The sequence below is a fragment of the Octopus sinensis genome, linkage group LG15, assembly GCF_006345805.1.
Source record: "Octopus sinensis linkage group LG15, ASM634580v1, whole genome shotgun sequence".
Lineage (NCBI taxonomy): Eukaryota > Metazoa > Mollusca > Cephalopoda > Octopoda > Octopodidae > Octopus > Octopus sinensis.
In genome coordinates, this window is record NC_043011.1 from 2706262 (window position 1) to 2725508 (window position 19247).

Sequence of the window (19247 nt, forward strand, 5' to 3'; positions counted from 1 at the left end):
CACATCAGAAATGACTCACCTAAATTGTTAATGATTTAGAATGGTATAAAAGAAGAAAAATTATTTGAATGTGATAAAACTTCACACCACTGACCTGGTTTATTACAAATTCTACATATGCTAAATTGTTGACCACATTCTACTCAAAGCTATCTATATTATTATCTAAACACAATGTTTAAAATACTTAATAGTAAGGAACTTAAAGCCTATGGTGAACCAACTCTGCTATGCCAACTCAAGTTTCAGTCATAGACATGCATTCACTTACTCAGCTGTGAAACACATAAAAGTAGTCGGCAACATTTTATTTCTTTTCTATTATGACTTAATATTCAATAAAGATAAAGGAAAAAAAAACCCTTCAAATGGAGAGTAGATGCCAAAGCAAGAAATCTGATATTGGAATTTTCTTTTTAGCACAAAAATAATTTACTCTAAATGAGCTTTGTTATACTATTTGTATTTATTCTAAGACCAAGGATGAATAAATGACAAAAACCAAATCTATCTAGATTCGAAACCTGAACTAAAATTTTAAAACATATTGAAAACTATTAGGTATTTAGCTTCATGATCTGCCATGTCTGTAAACTTTCTCCAATGTATTCAATTCATTGATGAGAAATTTTCAGTTCACCTAATAACATAGTAACACTGTAAATATGTAGAATGTTAATCCAATTCTTCTCCCTTCATAGACAGACAGAATTGCCTAAAATAGCTGCATCATCTTTCATTTTCACTTTCCAAATCTTTTGTAGTTTTATTCTATTTGACATGCATATCCTGCAGAGAGAACATTGTACATTTATTTGACATTATTCAACAGACCTTCTGTTCTCCCTTTTATTTTACAGCTAACAATAAAAACCATTAAACTTGGCATACAACCATGACTATTTCAACCCATTTGTATACCTATCAAGCATACTTAACTCTAAAGAAACCAATAATGCTCACACAGCATCAACACTTTTCGTTTTTTTGGCAACAAAAGAAAGTCATAGAAATAGCACAACTATGTTTTTTTTTTCTTTCTGCTCTTACAATGTCAGAAGACTTGATACATTGCATGCCACTATGTATACATGTAAGTGAATTTTCAGAAAAAAAAAAAGAAACACTATCAAACAAACAGAATAGAAAGCTGACTGTGAATAGTAAGTGCTGAACTGTAAGGAACTGAACTTACAAAGTAACAAGTCTATAACAACGTTTACATACCTCATTTTCATATTTTTGCCTCATTTACATTGATAATGCTTTTAAGGAAGATGTGAAAGTCTCACCTTTTGCCTAGCTACCACAGAAGAGAATATTCTAAATCATCAAATAATATCAAATGATATCATTGATTGGGGAATTACTAAACAGAAAATGGAATATTCTTTCCTGTGTGCACAGACACAGTAGAAAAATAATTTACTAGTTTTAAATAAATTCTTTTGATCTTTTCTGGCTTTAGTTATTGAACTGCAGTGATATTGAGGCCTTGCCTTCAAGGATGTTAATCAGTCATATAGACCCCCGTTTCTTGTTTCAGTTTGGTATTTATTTTCTAGATGGCTTTTGACTCGGCTATAAGTTATGAGAAATAAAGGAATACTGCATAATCAACAACACCAATTTTTCTAACAATGTATTTATAAGCACTAACATACACATACACACACACTCATACACACAGAGGTTTATGTGTGTGTGTGTGTACATATATATGTGTGTATGGCGATGAGCTGGCAGAAACGTTAGCACGCCGGGCGAAATGTGTAGCCGTATTTCGTCAGCTGCTACGTTCTGAGTTCAAATTCCGCAGAGGTTGACTTTGCCTTTCATCCTTTCGGGGTCGATAAATTAAGTAACAGTTACGCACTGGGGTCGATGTAATCAACTTAATTCGTTTTCTGTCCTTGTTTGTCCCCTCTATGTTTAGCCCCTTGTGGGTAATAAAGAAACACATATATATGTGTGTATGTGTGTATGTGTGTACATGTGTGTGTATACACACACACACAAATATGAGGGCGTGTGGCTTAGTGGTTAATTGGTTGCATTCATGATTGTAAGATTCTGTTTTTGATTTCTTGGCCTAGTAGTGTTCTTCATTGCGTTCTTCAGCCAAACACTTTCGTTTTCCACTGTAATCACTTCGACGTCTGACTTGTGGTGCAGCATGCACTGATGGAGTAAGTGAGCTTATGTGCAGCGCAAATATTTGATCACTATAAATAATTTATTGGTTGTTTGTCGAGAAATTACAGAACCATTTTTTCTTAAATACGAAACACTACCATTAATTAAAATTAATATATATACATCAATTCTAATTAATGGTGATGCTCGAACATGTCTACAGTCTATTGCCTGAAACAAAAGGAAAAAGTATATATATAATATTATATGCTATTTTATTATATTATATTACATTATATTATATATGCAAATAAAAAAAGAGAGAGAGAGAGAGAGAGAGAGATTTGTAAAACTTCTAAAAACACTTCTTTAACAAAAAATAGCAACACATATTTACATCAGATATTTCTTAATCTTGATTTATGATCTGAGATCATGATCAAGAGAAGGTCAAATCAGTTTGATTTTGTTTTTTTAGATATAAAAGCAACAAAAGTATAAATAATATATTTCATACACTACAAACTATATATAAATCTTTCATTATTTTCTTCTAATATCTAACCAGTCTCTGAGGATTTCTTTTTGATATAGTTGGTAACTCCATTTGATATCAAATACGATTTCTAAATATCTCTTTACATATGTGTGTGTCTGTGTTGGTGTTTAAACACACACACACACACACACACACACATGCACACATTGTAGCTTAAAAAACAGAAAAATTGTATGGTGTAGATTTTATATTTTACAAATCAGCTGATTTTTCATTCTGTTACTTTCCTGTTATGTACCTTCAATCAGGTAATAATAAAATAAATAAAGGACTTTATTGGTGAGACTTCCCACTAAGATGATTTCAATTGGTCAAGAGAATCAGTCAAGAAGACAAGGTGGTAGTTTGTGTTTAGCCTTTGCTAATAATGTTGCTGCTGCAGTAGTTAGTTTGGGTTATAGTGTAAGAAAAAGCAATTTTATGTGACCTGCCATGATCAGGGTCAGGCATTATTCTGTGGAGATGATAGTGTGCAGATTTAATGGCTATGCTAATTCAATGAATATGCTGAGTTAATATTCTGAGTGGAAGTGTCTCTGGTGATGACAGATAGACTATAATCTCAGTCCTCCACTTTTTAAAATCTCTGGCAGTTTCAGGAACTGAAATGCCCACAGCCATCTCACATAATAATCATGTGCCTCATTGTTACATAAGTTAGTTATGTCTGTATGATTTCAATTCTATAGCCCTTTTGTTCTCAAATAAATTGTAACAAAGAGTTAGCATTCCTTTATCCTGAATAAGTGTATATATTTATGCCATTCAATGATATTTGCATTTGTGTTCAGTATATATTCCTTTGAATACCATAATGGTTAAGTTTGATTTATATATTGATGCTAGAAAGAGAGAAGTGAAGGCATGTAGTTTAGTGATTAGGGTATTTGGCTCAAGATCATAAGGTTATGAGTTCAATACTTTGTGGTGCATTGTGTCCTTGAGCAAGACATTTTATTTCATGTTGCTCCAGTCCACTCAGCTGGCAAAAATGAGTTGTACATGTATTTCAAATGGCCAGCCTTGTCACATTCTCTGTTGCACTGGATCTCCCTGAGAACTACATTAAGGGTACACGTGTCTGTGAAGTGCTCAGCCACTTGCACATTAATTTCAGGAGCAGGTTGTTCCATTGATCAGATCAACTGGAACCCTTGTCATCATATTCAGCAGAGGGGGCCACTAGAGTGGTAGAAAGAGAAACGGAGAGAGATATGATCTTTTAAGCAATTTGAGACCTTTCTGCTGTTTCAAGTTGGTTGTTGAGATTAGGGTTTTTGGGGGGTATTCCTTGGATTATGGTGTATGATTTAGGGAGTAATGGAAGACAAAAACAATTGACTTTTAGTGTATTGTTATTAAAACACATTGTTGTATTTATGCAAAGGTGGTAAATAGTATTTTACTAATTTTGCTAGATACAGAATGTTCTTGGCTATGTTGCTGATAACATTTGTTCTAAATGCTCACTCAAACCAAATCAAGTTTATCTTCCTAGTTCTGGTTGTGTGTGTGTGTGTGTGTGTGTGTGTGTGTGTGTGTGTGTGTGTGCATGTGTGTGTGTGTGTGTGTGTGTGTGTGTTATGTTCCCTGAGTATTAGTTTCTTACTTAAGTCGCTAGTTTCATAGAATCAGGAATGACTATTGACAATATGTCATTTATGGCATTTACAAGGTTCTAAATTTCAGGGATGACATCTCTTGCATATGTATACGGTTTTCTTATTGGTTTTCTGAAGGCTGATAATTGCCTAATGTCTAAATGAGTAGCTGATGTTTGAATGGTGCTAATGTTGATGAATAAAGGAGTATTGTTTTGAATGTTCTGATCAGATACTCTTCAAGTCTTCCCATTACGCAGCCTTGCAGGATTTATATATTTACTAAGCTGTTGTCTCTCTACAATTCAGATGTGGTTCAATTCCTGAGGATGTCAAAGATGAAGAGTTTCATAAGATCCAAGCATTTGCTTCACAGTACCTCCCCATAGAATATCAAAAAAAAAAAAGAAAAGACTCTTTATCTTTTGTAACAAAGTAGGAATCATCATACCAAAGGAGGGACTTCTTACTTTTCCTTATTATTCTTGTAGTAAGTTTGCTAATGTTGATAAATTTCCTCTTGAGTTGCAGGTTGTGCAGTAAAAAGGAATTCGATATAGATGCGTTGAAGTTTATGTCAAAACGGATAAGCCAGCAAAGCAGACTTCTTTCTGTGTTGTTGAACCACTTGCTTCGGTTGCATTGCTGTTCCATTCTACAAGTTTCATAAAATTCTTAATTCGAAAGTGAAATGTATCAAGAATACACTTACTGACTGAACAAAGCTCATTTTTATCTGAGTAAATTAATCTACACCTATAGTTGAAAACTCAAGTGAACTGAACATATAGTTCATGAGGGTGATGAAGGGTTTGTCCATGTTGATGTTTGTCCCAAGATATTAACTTTTAACTGGGAGATAAATTCTTTAACTTTTATTTAGATAGTGTTCTTTACACTACACTCACACACACATATATAGATATAAATATACGTATGCTTATATATTTATATAAATACGTGGCTGTTGCCAGCCTCGTCTGGCATCTGTGCCGGTGGCACGTAAAAAGCACCCACTACACTCACGGAGTGGTTGGCGTTAGGAAGGGCATCCAGCTGTAGAAACACTGCCAGATCAGACTGGAGCCTGGTGCAGCCTTCTGGCTTCCCAGACCCCAGTCGAACCATCCAACCCATGCTAGCATGGAAAGCGGACATTAAACGATGATGATGATGATGTATCAAATCTTGTAATTAGACAATACTATATTTCATGGCAGTTGACTGATTTGCATGCAGTCATTCAAAATCAATCCAATCTGTAGGCTACAAACAAGCAGCATTGTGGAAATCCAGTTATTCAATTGTTATGTAAAAAAGAGGAGAAATTACTCAGTATGAGGTATACAGTTGCAAATCAAATATCTTGATGCATGTCAACAGAATCAAGGAACTCTGACCTTTCTTTTAAGCTATGTTAGTTTTAGAGTAAGGTGTGGTATATGTCAGCCCATTTTCAGCATAAGTATGAGTGAAAGAAGTGATGCGTATCTGATATCAAATGTTCTTAAATTTGCATATTGATTGTAAATGAAATAGCATTTGACTTATGAAAAACCAAACGTACTTGGACAAGTATATTGTGATTATTTTTTAAGTGCTTGAATGAACGGATGTTCTGAGTAAAGAGTGTCTGGAAATTATTAGCAGTCAAATAATGATATTATATAGATACACTAGCCTTGTCATGTTATACTGCAATTAAGGGGGAAAAAGTTTGAAACAATATAATTACAGGTAGGAGGTAATTCAGTTTTATTGATATAAGAAAATTTTTTTTGAATAGAAATATTTCATAGAGCTGATAAAATTTTTGCATCAAAAATAACTAAAATTAATCAAATTCCTGTTTAAAGATAATACAATGCTCCTGGTTCTTTGGGAAATGGAAATAAATTAAGTTTAGAAATCTTCGGTAGTATTCATAATCATATCTAAACCGTAATTTTAATTGTATCACATGATGTTGTTTGGTCTCCTTTTACATTAGGGAGTATTAGTGCAGATACGCTATTGTATGTTAACAGAAAACCTCAGTATAATAATGGCAAATGTTAAAATACGTGGCTTCTGTAGAAGATAATGTTGACATGTTTAGGAATAATAAAAATTAATGATTTTACAGAAAATTGAATGAATGATTGAAAGTCTTATTTAGATAAAAGATACTATCAGTATTCAAATGTTTATCAAAAATTGTTCTCCATTTAAACGTTTCGATCTTGGTTTTACAGCCAAAATTCAGAGTGCATTATTTATTAAGGCATGTGAGAGGTATCATCCTTCATTAGAGTAAAGGGAAAAATTACTTTACATTATACTAGCAGTATCGCCCAGCGTTGCTCGGTTTGTAAGGGAAATAACTATATAAACATTTTTAGAGATGTAAAGTATAATAGCCATCTCAATATGGCTAACCACAAAGGGGGGTGTTACTGTAGCTTTTTACGTTCTGAGATTTAATAAATTTTAAGAGAGTTACTTCCCTTATATATGCCAAAAATGCATTAAAAATGGGAAAAATTGATGGTAAATTCTTTTTAAAATCGTAGACTCATCGTAGACGCGCTAATACCCAGAAGGGCTCGATATGAATCACGACTATAAGATACCCGATTTTGGTTAAACTGCATCGCAAAATGTGGGAGTAGTTAGGAATCTAAATCGTAGGAGACAGACAGCACACAACCTTACTTTTATATATAAAGATATCTTCTTGCTCTTTTATGTTCTGAGTTGAAATCCTGCCATGGTCAGCTTTACCTTTTATTCTCTCAAGGTTGACAAAATATCAGTAAAGTACAGGTACCTATGGTATTGCCTAATGCACCTCTACACATATACATCTCAATTTTTTTTACCTAGTGCCTAAGTTAGAACTCAATCTTGTGGTTGTTGCCTTCATAGCTAATCTTGTAATGAGCTCAAACATTAGTAAACATACAATTGGTGATGGCTGAGAATATGAAATAGCTTTCTCTCTTACCCTCTCTGAGGAGAGAAAAAACAAACTGTTTCATGCTGATTCATTTCTTACTAGATGTTAATAGTAACAACAACAACATCATCATCATCATCATCATCATCGTTTAACGTCCGTTCTCCATGCTAGCATGGGTTGGACGGTTCGACCGGGGATCTGGGAAGCCAGAAGGCTGCACCAGGCTCTGGTCTTATCTGGCAATGTTTCTACAGCTGGATGCCCTTCCTAACACCAACCACTAGTGAGTGTAGTGGGTGCTTTTTATGTGCCACCTGCACTGGTGCCAGGCGAGGCTGGAATTGGCCACGGTCGGATTGGTGCATTTTATGTGCCACCTGCACGGAAGCCAGTCAAGGCGGCACTGGCTTCGGCCATGATTCGGATGGTGCTTTTTACGTGTCACCGACATGGAAGCCAGTCGAGGCGGCACTGGCATCACATTAATAATAATAATTGAAATTCAACTAGAGGCTTGCAAATTTGAGATTTATTTTATAGTAATAAAGGTAATAAAAAATGATAACATTTTAATAAGATATTCGTATTTCAATCTTAAACTGATCTGTTCACTGAGACAGTGAATTCTAGATTATTTTCGAAAATCAGAAAGAAGTCAGAAGATATTTTTTTCATTTTTATTTTTCAAATCTGATATAAAGATTTTAAAATTAGAAAATTAATGAGAAAGTGAGAGAGAGAGAATCTGTGTGTGTGTGTTGAATGGATTAATTTCCTTTCATTTTTAATTCTATCATAGGTTTTGATAGTAGTCTGTTCTTAGATTCCAAAATCTTTCACAAAGTTTTTGATAAGAGTAAAATTTAACACAAGGTGTATGATGATATCCTGAAAATTAGCTAAACTAAAACTAGTATCAACTGTAACACACAAACCTATTGTACTAAATTTTGTGAAATTTTTTTCTAAATCTATCAAGTTGGTGACTGTTCATATTGTACAAGATTAAAAGCTATTACATTCATAAATACGATTTGGTATTGTTGATCAACTTGAAAAACAAAACATTTACAGGGAGTGGGATCCTATACATTAAGTACATTAAAATTTAAGGATAATATTTATTAGACTGGTACCTTGAGTCTTCGAGCAGCCACCCTTTTCACCCAGGACTGCCATACCTCCTCTAAGTACTTGATGTAGGCCTCCGTATTGAGTCTAAGGTCGAGTTGGAAGATGAATGGAGGCAAAACGACACCATCACTAGTGATCACTCCAAATACCATGGTGTTAATTGGATTTTGATTTTTATCCCCCTCGGTAATGCTTTGGGGACACAGCAAGCCAATGGTAGTTCCGTGTGTTCACCATCTGTTCGTAATGGAGCTTCTGGCATGAATGCCAAGCAGTAGACCAAATTTCTGGCAGAGTGTTGCGTCATGGTGCTGTTTTCCTCACAGTGTCCAGCTGACCCTACTAAACTATGTTGTTGACAAAATCGAAAACTAACAATGCACATGCATAAAATTAAAAACATAAAATGGCGACGATTTACTCTTTGCACTCTGTATGTATAATATATATGTGTGTGTGAGTGTATGTATGTATATATGCATGTATAATAAATATATGTATGTATAATATATATATATATATATATATATATATATTGGCACGTAAAAAGCACCCACTACACTTGGCGTTAGGAAGGACATACAGCTGTAGAAACTCTGCCAGATCAGACTGGAGCTTGGTGCAGCCCCTGGCTTCCCAGACCCCGGTCGAACCGTCCAACCCGTGCTAGCACGGAAAATGGACGTTAAACGATGATGATGATGATGATGATATATATATATATATATATATATATGTATATGTATACATACATGTGCATGGGTGTGTATGTATATATATATATATATATAGATATAGTATATATATATATACGTGTGTAAATTGAATTTCATTTTGTTTTGTTTTTTTATTTAATATACAGAATCTGAGTGTTTAAGTTTTTAATAATGTTATTCACTTGTTGGCATGTTTATGCATGTGTGTTTGTATGTATGTATATATGTGTAGTCTTCATTGTGTGTATATGAGTATGTCTTTGTGTGTTTAAAGCAGGTGTTTGCAAAGTTGTAAGAAAATTTTAAATTATTGTTTTAGAAATTGGGTTTGAAATAATTTCTTAAGAGTACAGTTAGGGTGCTTGTGTATGCTTCCATGTGTGTGTGTGTGTGTGGGTGGGGGTGGGGGTTGCATGCATGTGTGGTACTACTTTTAGAACTTGAATCATGAGTTGAAATTTTCATGGATGTGAGTGAGGTGAGTGTGGATGACTATCTGCATGTGGAATATGTTTGAACTTACTAGAAATAGATAACTTTTAGAGACAAAAAAATAACTTAAACCTTAGTAAAGATAATATTTAGCTAAAACAACTAAAAAATTAAGGTTTGTTTCTAAGTGTAAAATTATGCTTGAATCATGTTTTTGATAACAAGTAGGCTGAATTTAAGGGGTGGAAGATAGGGAAATATAAGCTTGGTAAGATTACAGGGAGAAGAATTGTGAAAATTTTTTAGATAGATTGAGCAGAGAAAGTACTAACTTGCAAAGAAAATGAAAGAATTCCTCTGTGTGGTTTCTCAAACTGCAAGTAGTGTGTGGTATAATCATCACGAATTCAGTTATTCTTAATTTAAGTTAATATTTTTGATTTTAGAATTTCTTTGCACTAAGCTAAAACATTTCTATCTTATTTTTACTATTAGTAGAATGAAAAATATAAAAATAGCTATAAGTAATTATAAATAGATGCATTGCCTGGAAAAAAAGTGGACTATAATAGGTGCAGGAGTGGCTGTGTGGTAAGTAGCTTGCATACCAACTACATGGTTCCAGGTTCAGTCCCATTGCGTGGCACCTTGGGCAAGTTTCTTCTATTATAACCTCGGGCCAACCAAAGCCTTGTGAGTGGATTTGGTAGATGGGAACTGAAAGAAACCCATCGTATATATGTATATATATATATAATATATATATATATATATATATATATATATATATTATATATATATATATACATATATATATATATATATGTACGTGTGTGTGTTTGTATGTCTGTGTTTGTCCCCCACCAACCATCGCTTAACAACCGATGGTGGTGTGTCTACATCCCTCATAACCTAGCGGTTTGGCAAAAGTGACCGATAGAATAAGTACTAGGCTTACAAAGAATAAGTCCTGAGGTTGATTTATTCGACTAAAGGTGGTGCTCCAGCATGGCTGCAGTCAAATGACTGAAACAAATAAAAGGATAAAAGAATGTAATGGAAATTCAGGGCTCAGAATGGTAGAATATTCTTAAGTATTCTTAAGAAGAAAAATAAACTTAAAATATTGTTGTTGAAGTTAGAATTTAAAAACTAAAATAATAATAAATGTCCTTTTATATTTTTTATTTTTACATAAAAGTTTAAATTAAAATACTCAAGAATAGGTGCAAGCATGGCTGTGTGGTAAGAAGCTTGCTTTCCAACTGCATGGTTTGGTGTTCAGTCCCACAGCATTGCACCTTGGGCAAGTGTCTTCTGCCTCAGACCAATTAAACCTTGTGAGTGGATTTGGTAGGTGGAAGCCCGTCGTATATCCTTTTGTGTGTGTTTGTTCCCCAAACATCATCCGACAACTGATGTTTATGTGTCTAAATCCCCGTAACATTAGTGGTTTGGCAAAAGAAACCGATAGAATAACTGCTAGGTTTATAAAGAATAAGTCCTGGGTTCAATTTCTTCATCTAAAATCCCTTTAGGGTGGTGTTGTAGCATGTCTGCAGTCAAATCACTGAAACAAGTGAGAGAAAATCATATTTTTTCAATCTTTCATCAAAAAAGTTTACCCATTAAAAATTTAATATTACAAATTTAGTGCTTTATATATTCAAAAAAATCACACATCAGTAAGTTAAACAAAACTGACAATGTATTATAACCATTAAGTCTATTTTTAAAAACTGAGAGCCATTTCTGCATTTTGCACTCAATTTGGTCATTAGCTTTCATTTTTTTAAATATTCTGATTGTGAATAGAAAATGCTTTGTTATCTGATCATGCAAACATTAAGAAGTTAATTCTTTTGTTTCTTAAAAATTTATTTTTACTTTTCTTACTCTTATTTTTGAATTACATATATTCTGCTTGAGTTTAATTTTAACACAATATCTGTGATTTAAAAGTTTTGGATACTGAGTTAAGAAAATAAAATAAAAAATAATACAATACTAAAAGCAAGATAAAAATGTCTTGGCTTAATACAAAGAGATTTTTAAATCAAAAATGTTTACTTATATCTTTAAAATGCAATAAAAAGTATATGCATATGTATATATATATATATATATATATATATATATATATATATATAAAACAAGAAGTGCACACTGTGATGAACAATTTCAGAAATATATTTAGTAATTTCAAAATTCAGCAGCAATATTTTCAATCTTTTTACCTTCTTGTCCTGTACTTTTCCAGGTTCAAAACTTAGAAATATTCTAGCATTCTGCACCCATATTTTTCATTCCAGTACATATATTTTTCATCTTTCACTTGTTTTTCTCAACACTCTTATAAAATAATTTAGGGAGGTTCCTAATTTGGAGAGAAAAAGGTGGATTGAACCAAATTATATCCCGTTTCCTAGATTTCTTATTATCATTTTTATTAGTAGTAACAATACATACACACATATATATAGTTGAAATTTACAGAGAAACAAAAGACAAAGACAGGTGTATGAACATCAAGCAGCTGTATAAATGAAAAAGTCTTTTACGTTTCGAACCTATGCTCTTCAACAGAAAGGAATAAGAGAAAATAAACAGAGAGAGAATAAATAAAACTTGTGTATTTATTGGTTGAGCATGGTGACTGATAAGAAAAATGGGTTTGATAGGAGTGGTTGAAAGAAGGGGAAATAATAAAGTATTGGTGATCCAAAAACGAGGGTGCATGTGTGTGTGTGAGAATGTGCAAGTTGGTGTGTGTGTGGATATACGCGGTAATCACAATTCAGTTTAAATGGCTTATTGATGTATTTTGTTTCCCTTTTTCCCCTGATAAGATGATTGCATTGTTTTACATCATTTTTATTCCCTCCAGTAATATCTCAATGCCTTCTTTGAAACATATGTTGGAAGTATAAATGATTTGAATAACACCTGTGTTTGATTCCATTTTTACTTTATCCATATTATACAAAAGCATTTCACTTCACCCTGGAATTTCTATCTTTATAAGTAGATTTAAATGTCCTTGGCACTTAAGTGAATTTTTGCTACCCTGGTAACTATTTATTTATTTTTCTTGTTATTTGAACACACATATATACACACATATATACATATAACAGTGATAGAAAATGGAAACAAACACACAAGATATTATTTAAATCATTTACATCATCATATCACGACATATGTTTCAATTGATGCATTAAAGTGTGATTACTAATTTCGTAGGTGCTTATATGACATTTTGCTACCCTGTAACCATTTGTCAGGATTTTCCTTGTGAGTTGAACATTTGTATATATATATATATATATATATATATATGTATATACAGCAGGTTTTTCATTATTAAAACCTGCAACTGGAATAGTTACTGCAAATAGATACCTTTAATATTAATGCCACTCTTAAGGATATACATATTCCCCCAAGATACGTATTCCTTAAACAGCTCATTAATAAATCCAACTCTTTCGTTAATCATATCAGATGGCAAGCTTTCTTCTTCAATAATAAGGATATTAAACAACCCTTTAATGACAAAAATTCTGAATTTAGTAAATTGTTCAAATCTAGAAATAATCTGGTCTATTGTTAAGAATGTTAAATTCCGTTGTTCCCCCTTAAGGAATAAACATCTGAGATATCTACATCATATTACCAGGGAAATAAGCAGCAGGGAAGGCCTATTTGTTCAATTGGATAAAACTGGTAATCTGTATCACTTAAACATGGATTATTACTTAAAATTCACAGGAAAGACAAGCAAAAGTGGCTGTGTGGTAAGTAGCTTGTTTACCAACCACATGGTTCTGGGTTCAGTCCCACTGCGTGGCACCTTGGGCAAGTGTCTTCTGCTATAGCCTCGGGCCAACCAAAGCCTTGTGAGTGGATTTGGTAGACGGAAACTGAAAGAAGCCCGTCGTATATATGTATATATATATATGCGTGTGTGTGTTTGTGTTTGTCCCCCTAGCATTGCTTGACAACCGATGCTGGTGTGTTTATGTCCCCTGTCACTTAGCGGTTTGGCAAAAGAGACTGATAGAATAAGTACTAGGCTTATAAAGAATAAGTCCCAGGGTCGAGTTGCTTGATTAAAGGTGGTGCTCCAGCATGGCCGCAGTCAAATGACTGAAACAAGTAAAAGAGTAAAAGATTAAAAGACTACTGCTAAAAATGCTATCAGTAAAGCTAACCTGGAAGCTAAGAAAATTATGGAAAAATATAACTTACAAGTGAAGACTGAACCTTTAAATTCAAAGCAAGCCCATATTATTTTAGAGGACCACAAACCTAACTTCTTGCACACATATATATACATGCAAAAATATTTATATATACATACATACATACAAAAAAATATATATAGCATACATATAAATATATATATATATATATATATAACATAGATATAAATATAATATAGATATAAATATATATAGACATACAAGTATATATATATATTAAGGAAGAAAAGAGCTCATGGTTCTGTACCAGCACACCGAGCAGGAACACGGGGGCTCACTCAACAACATAGAAGTTAAAATCTTGTCCACACATAGAACAGACGCAACAATTAGACAAATTACAGAAGCTATACACATAATAGAATATAAACCTAGCCTGAATAGGAAACTGGAATGGAACACTAGCACCACCCCACCAACACACCACAACATATGACAGAATAAGATCCCCATAAACTGATAACGATATAAGCAAAACTAAAAACATAATAAAATACACAGATAAACAATTGAAATTAAATAACTATATACATTAACAAAATTCAAAAAAAAATTTTAATTAATGCAAAAACAAAAAAAAAGTAGGTGTAAACACATGAACAAAATAAACAAAAACAAATTACACAAACGTGTATAAACAGGAGATACAAATATTACAGGCCCTCCCCCCCCACACACACACTAACTAAACATAGACACACATAGGGGTATACGCATGCGCAAATAAAGACACATACAAAAGGAATACAAAATGGCTGACTGTTAGTAAGGAGAGACACACAATTAAGAAAGAAGAAAGCAAAGGACCACTGATGAGGTCACAGAAGTGTGACGAAAGAACTCTGGCCAAAATAAGATTAAGATTAATGTAAAATATAAATAAAGCTGAAGCAAATTAACACCAAATATATAGTGTGTGTGTTTTTATTGGCTAAACTGGCAAAATGACCATTCCTAAATACAACAACACACACACACACACACACACACACACACATATATATATATATACACACATACATACATATATGTAACACATGGTATGATTATAAACAGAGCAAATTTTAGCTATATCTCTGCTGACTGAAAAAATGATTAACAACCTTAATCGATTTTCAAACCTTATTGGGTTCTCATCAGAGGTGTCTGCAACATTCTGACAGTCTCCAGAGAAACAAGCAGCAAAAACTGTTTATATACTCAACAAATGCAGCAGTTACTCTATGAAGGAATCCCTAACTTGCATACCGAAAGTGTTTAACACTCTATTGACAGGGATCTTAGTCCACACCGTATCAAGGTATGATATAATAGATATGTAACATATAGTAAAATATAATGAATTTTGAGTGAGGAATTGTGAATGAAACGAGTTGCAGCAAAATTTGTGCTTCACTTGCTGATGGAAAATCAAAAACAGTCACTGCTGAATACATGTCATGAACTGAAAGAACAATTGGAATTTGATCTGTCCCTTTTTTCGAAGGTCATCTCTATCCTTGTGCATATGGCTGAAAGTAAATCATTAAATTTTCAAAAATCCCTACAAGGTTTATATAAACATTTCTAGAAATAGCATATATCACTCTCTGTCTTTAATGAAACCTTCTTTGATATTTGATTAGTCAGAGGAATGATGTATTCCACTCTAAAGCCAGTAACTCATCATATATTACTAATGACTTGTTACTGACAAGATAAGACTGAAACTCTACAGAGATTCTACTTGTGCTTTTATGACAGGAATGTTTGGAATGGTAATCAGCCAAGCAGGAAAGAAGTATTTTGCTGATTTCTTTCACTTGTAAATAAAATGAATGATTTAAGATGGAATTATTTTAACAGAAATGAAAAGAAAACTTTTGGTTGCCAAGTGCACTGGCATAAGTGCAACACTTATTACAAAAAGCTTTGTATTATGTACTTAAAGCATTAATCTGCTTTCCCTATTTAACCTGGTCATTCTCTTTCTCATTAAAATTTGGGATGGATGTAGCTGTAAAAATCACTGCTCAATTAAAAATTCTCTCCTCTATGCAAACATAAGATGATGAAAAACTAATTTTAGTTATGACTTGTTTGTATCTATGTTGGGATACTAGTTTCAGTGTTTGATTGCACAACTGTTTCCATTTTTCCTTTATGTATAATTTGATCTAATAATCAATCAGTAAGTGGACTGAATCTGAACAAGTATTTTTTTCTTTACAATTGTTGTCTCTATTTTCTCATACACACTGTGTCTTCACTCATAATTATAATTACTATTTCTCATCGTCTACAATAAAACTGAACCTCTACCTCAAAAACAATTTAAAGTACCTTCCTCTCCCTCTTTTCATTACTCGAAGTTTTCAAATTTTTCTGGTCCTATTTCCCCACAAATCCACCTCTCATGAATTTCCATCTTATTTACATTTCACTGTCAGTATCAAGGTGTTCTGAATGATCATTAGCCACAGGTAAGCTCACCTTGAATTTTCCCTCTCTTCTTTCTGAAGAAGTAAAATTGAAAGAAACAGGTATATATCAATTTTCATCCAGTTAAGCATAATACTTGGATTTTCCTCAGCTTAACTCTACTTGATCAGCTGTATAAGCAATTAATAACTAATCTTTAATTTATTAATAGTAACTGCTTATTAGTGATAGTAATCTATTGCTAATAGTAATAAATTGACAGAAAGTAAATTAGAATAAAGTCTAACTCAAAGATGTAGTCCTATATATAGACTATAGCTACTCAGGATTAAGCTGTGATAGAAATTCACATGTTTTCCAGTCTTGAGGTTGATATTGTATGTATTCTCGTACATTTTCTTAGATATTCATTGCTTGTAAATCTTATTGAAATGTTGTTGACAAGAATCAAGCTGGAGAATATAAATAACTACTAGATATTCAGGGCAGAAATTTGATTTAGCTTTAAGCTAATATACTGACTTTAGCTGTTTCTGTTGCTGCTACTGTCAAACACAATTTACTCGATAAAATATAGAAGTGTAACTATATTGCCAGTTCAAGTTAGCTCAATGTAACAAGCCTTAGGTCTTATTAACCTTATTCGTCTTTATTTTCTGAAAGTGAGTGAGAGAGTTTCAAATCATGGTGTATAGATTTCATTAATTTGTCTCTTCCATTATCACCATCTTTCCATCATGGATTCAGTGTATATTTGGGAATATTCAATAGCTAAGTTACTTTCTATAATTACCAGAACAAGTTAGAACAATGGAATTACTGTATTCAAATGATGAATCAAATGATATTATCTAAAGAGGTAATGAATAAAAGGTGATGTATGTGAAGTGTCTTAGAGAGCAAAGTTCACTATTTGAGAAATATTCATCAAACAAACTTTATCATATTTATTGAGGACTAACGTAGTGAAATGTTGAGTTACAATTAAATAAAAATGACAAGAATAGATTATATAATATGTAAGCTTTAAATAGTGTATAAATATAGAATGCTATAGAAGAACTAGCATTATCAATATCAAAATTGCAACTATTAACCTGCAAAATTAGAAATTAAGTGAAGGTATCTTTCAATAACTCTAGCAGTTTCAGAAATATTGATTAAATATGCACGTTGCCTTATTGGATGCAAACAATTGTGAGCTAAAAACATAAATACTTTTTAACATATTTCTATTTCCCTTAAAATGGATCCATTTTCCTATCAAAACGGATGCATTAGAATAAACAGAAAAAATGGTGTTTCTCTGTTATTGCTAGCTGTACAAGAAATAATACACTTATCTTCTAATCACTCTCTACTATCTAAAATCATCATCATCATCATCATCGTTTAACGTTCGCTTTCCATGCTAGCATGGGTTGGATGGTTCAACTGGGGTCTGGGAAGCCAGAAGGCTGCATCAGGCCCAGTCTGATCTGGCAATGTTTCTACAGCTGGATGCTCTTCCTAATGCCAACCATTCTGTGAGTGTAGTGGGTGCTTTTTATGTGCCACCGGCACAGGTGCCAGACAAGGCTGGCAAACGGCCACGATTGGATGGTGCTTTTTATGTTCCACCAGCACGGAGGCCAGGCGAGGCTGGCAACGCCCACGATCGGATGGTGCTTTTTAATGACATTTTCATGGTAAAAGTAACAATATAGGATAGAAGTGTCAAACCAATGTGAAGTCCAAATGTAGTAATTTGATTTGCTTGAAATAGCAAATAAATCTCCTTCAGATTACATCCTTCTATATATAAGGACGAACACATTAAGTAATGTAATCTTACGTATGTTTAAAAAGATATGGTGGTCATGGAAGGAAGCTTGGTGGCTATAGGTCTACTCTCTGAATGTTGAACTGGAGTTAAGCACAACAGTATAGACCATCTAGATCATGTGGAAATTAAGTGCAATATATTCATCCCTATTAAAATCGATGAAGTCAGTTCGTTGCTTCTCACCTCTGGTACAATTACAACAAGAACCTACCTGAACCAGGTGAGAACAGCTGTATGCTTACTGAAGCTGCTAGAAACATCATCCAAATCTCATCTGAAGAAAGAGCAGGATGCGATCTGAAGGAAATTTGGTTAATATTTCAAACTGGTTGGGTGATTATAGAGGTTTTTGTTTGGCTTGATATTTCCATGTTGTTACTTTTGCTAGTGGAGAAGTTATAAGTAACTTGGTTTTAGTTAGTAATGTGGGATCTGAAGAAAATTTGGCTGTTATTTCAAGTATGTTAAGCAATCACATGGAGACATTCATCATTGTAAATAAAGGACACATTAGACAACATCTATATATCCGCTCAGTCGAAGTTAACTCTCGATTACTCCATGGATCAGTGTCCTCCAGTCAGTTCTATCCTGGGCCACTTCTTTCAGATTGGCTATGTCCATTCTGGTATCACTCTTGATGGTGTCAAGCCAGCGGGTTCTTGGTCGGCCTCTTTCTCTCTTGCCACTGACCATTCCGAGCATGATGTCCTTCTCCAGGGATTTTCTCCGCATAATATGACCAAAATATGCCAATCTATGCTTGGTTATCCTAGCTTCTAGCGACATTTTCGGTCTGATCTGCTTAAGAACTTCTCCATTGGTGAGCCTCACTGTCCATGGAATCCGTAAAAGTCTTCTCCAACATCAAAGCTGGAATGCATTAATTCTCTTCTGGTCAGCTTTCTTTAGTGTCCAGGTCTCACATCCATATGTTGCCATTGGGAAGACAATTGCATTCACCAATCTGCATTTGGTAGACAACATACTTCTTAATAAATATAAAAATACAAGATGACTAGTAATTATGATAGGAACAAATATTAGCATAAGCTCAAGCAGGAATGATGTAAGGCATAACAATAACAGTATACACAGGAAGGTGGCCAGCTAACAGAAATGTTAGCACACCGGACGAAATACTTAGTGGTATTTCGTCAGTCTTTATGTTCTGAGTTCAAAATCTGCCGAGCTCAACTTTGCCTTTCGACCTT

At 33.5% G+C, this 19247-nt stretch overlaps 1 long non-coding RNA gene across 1 annotated transcript; it reads right to left on the reverse strand.

The window, feature by feature from the left end:
• Positions 1-1624: 1624 nt before the first annotated feature.
• Positions 1625-14960, reverse strand: LOC118766398. Its single transcript, XR_005002335.1, has 3 exons — positions 14804-14960; positions 7177-7181; positions 1625-1634 (listed from the first exon to the last, which is right to left on the reverse strand). It is a non-coding gene; the product is annotated as an uncharacterized LOC118766398 (long non-coding RNA).
• Between the last annotated feature and the right edge of the window lie 4287 nt (positions 14961-19247).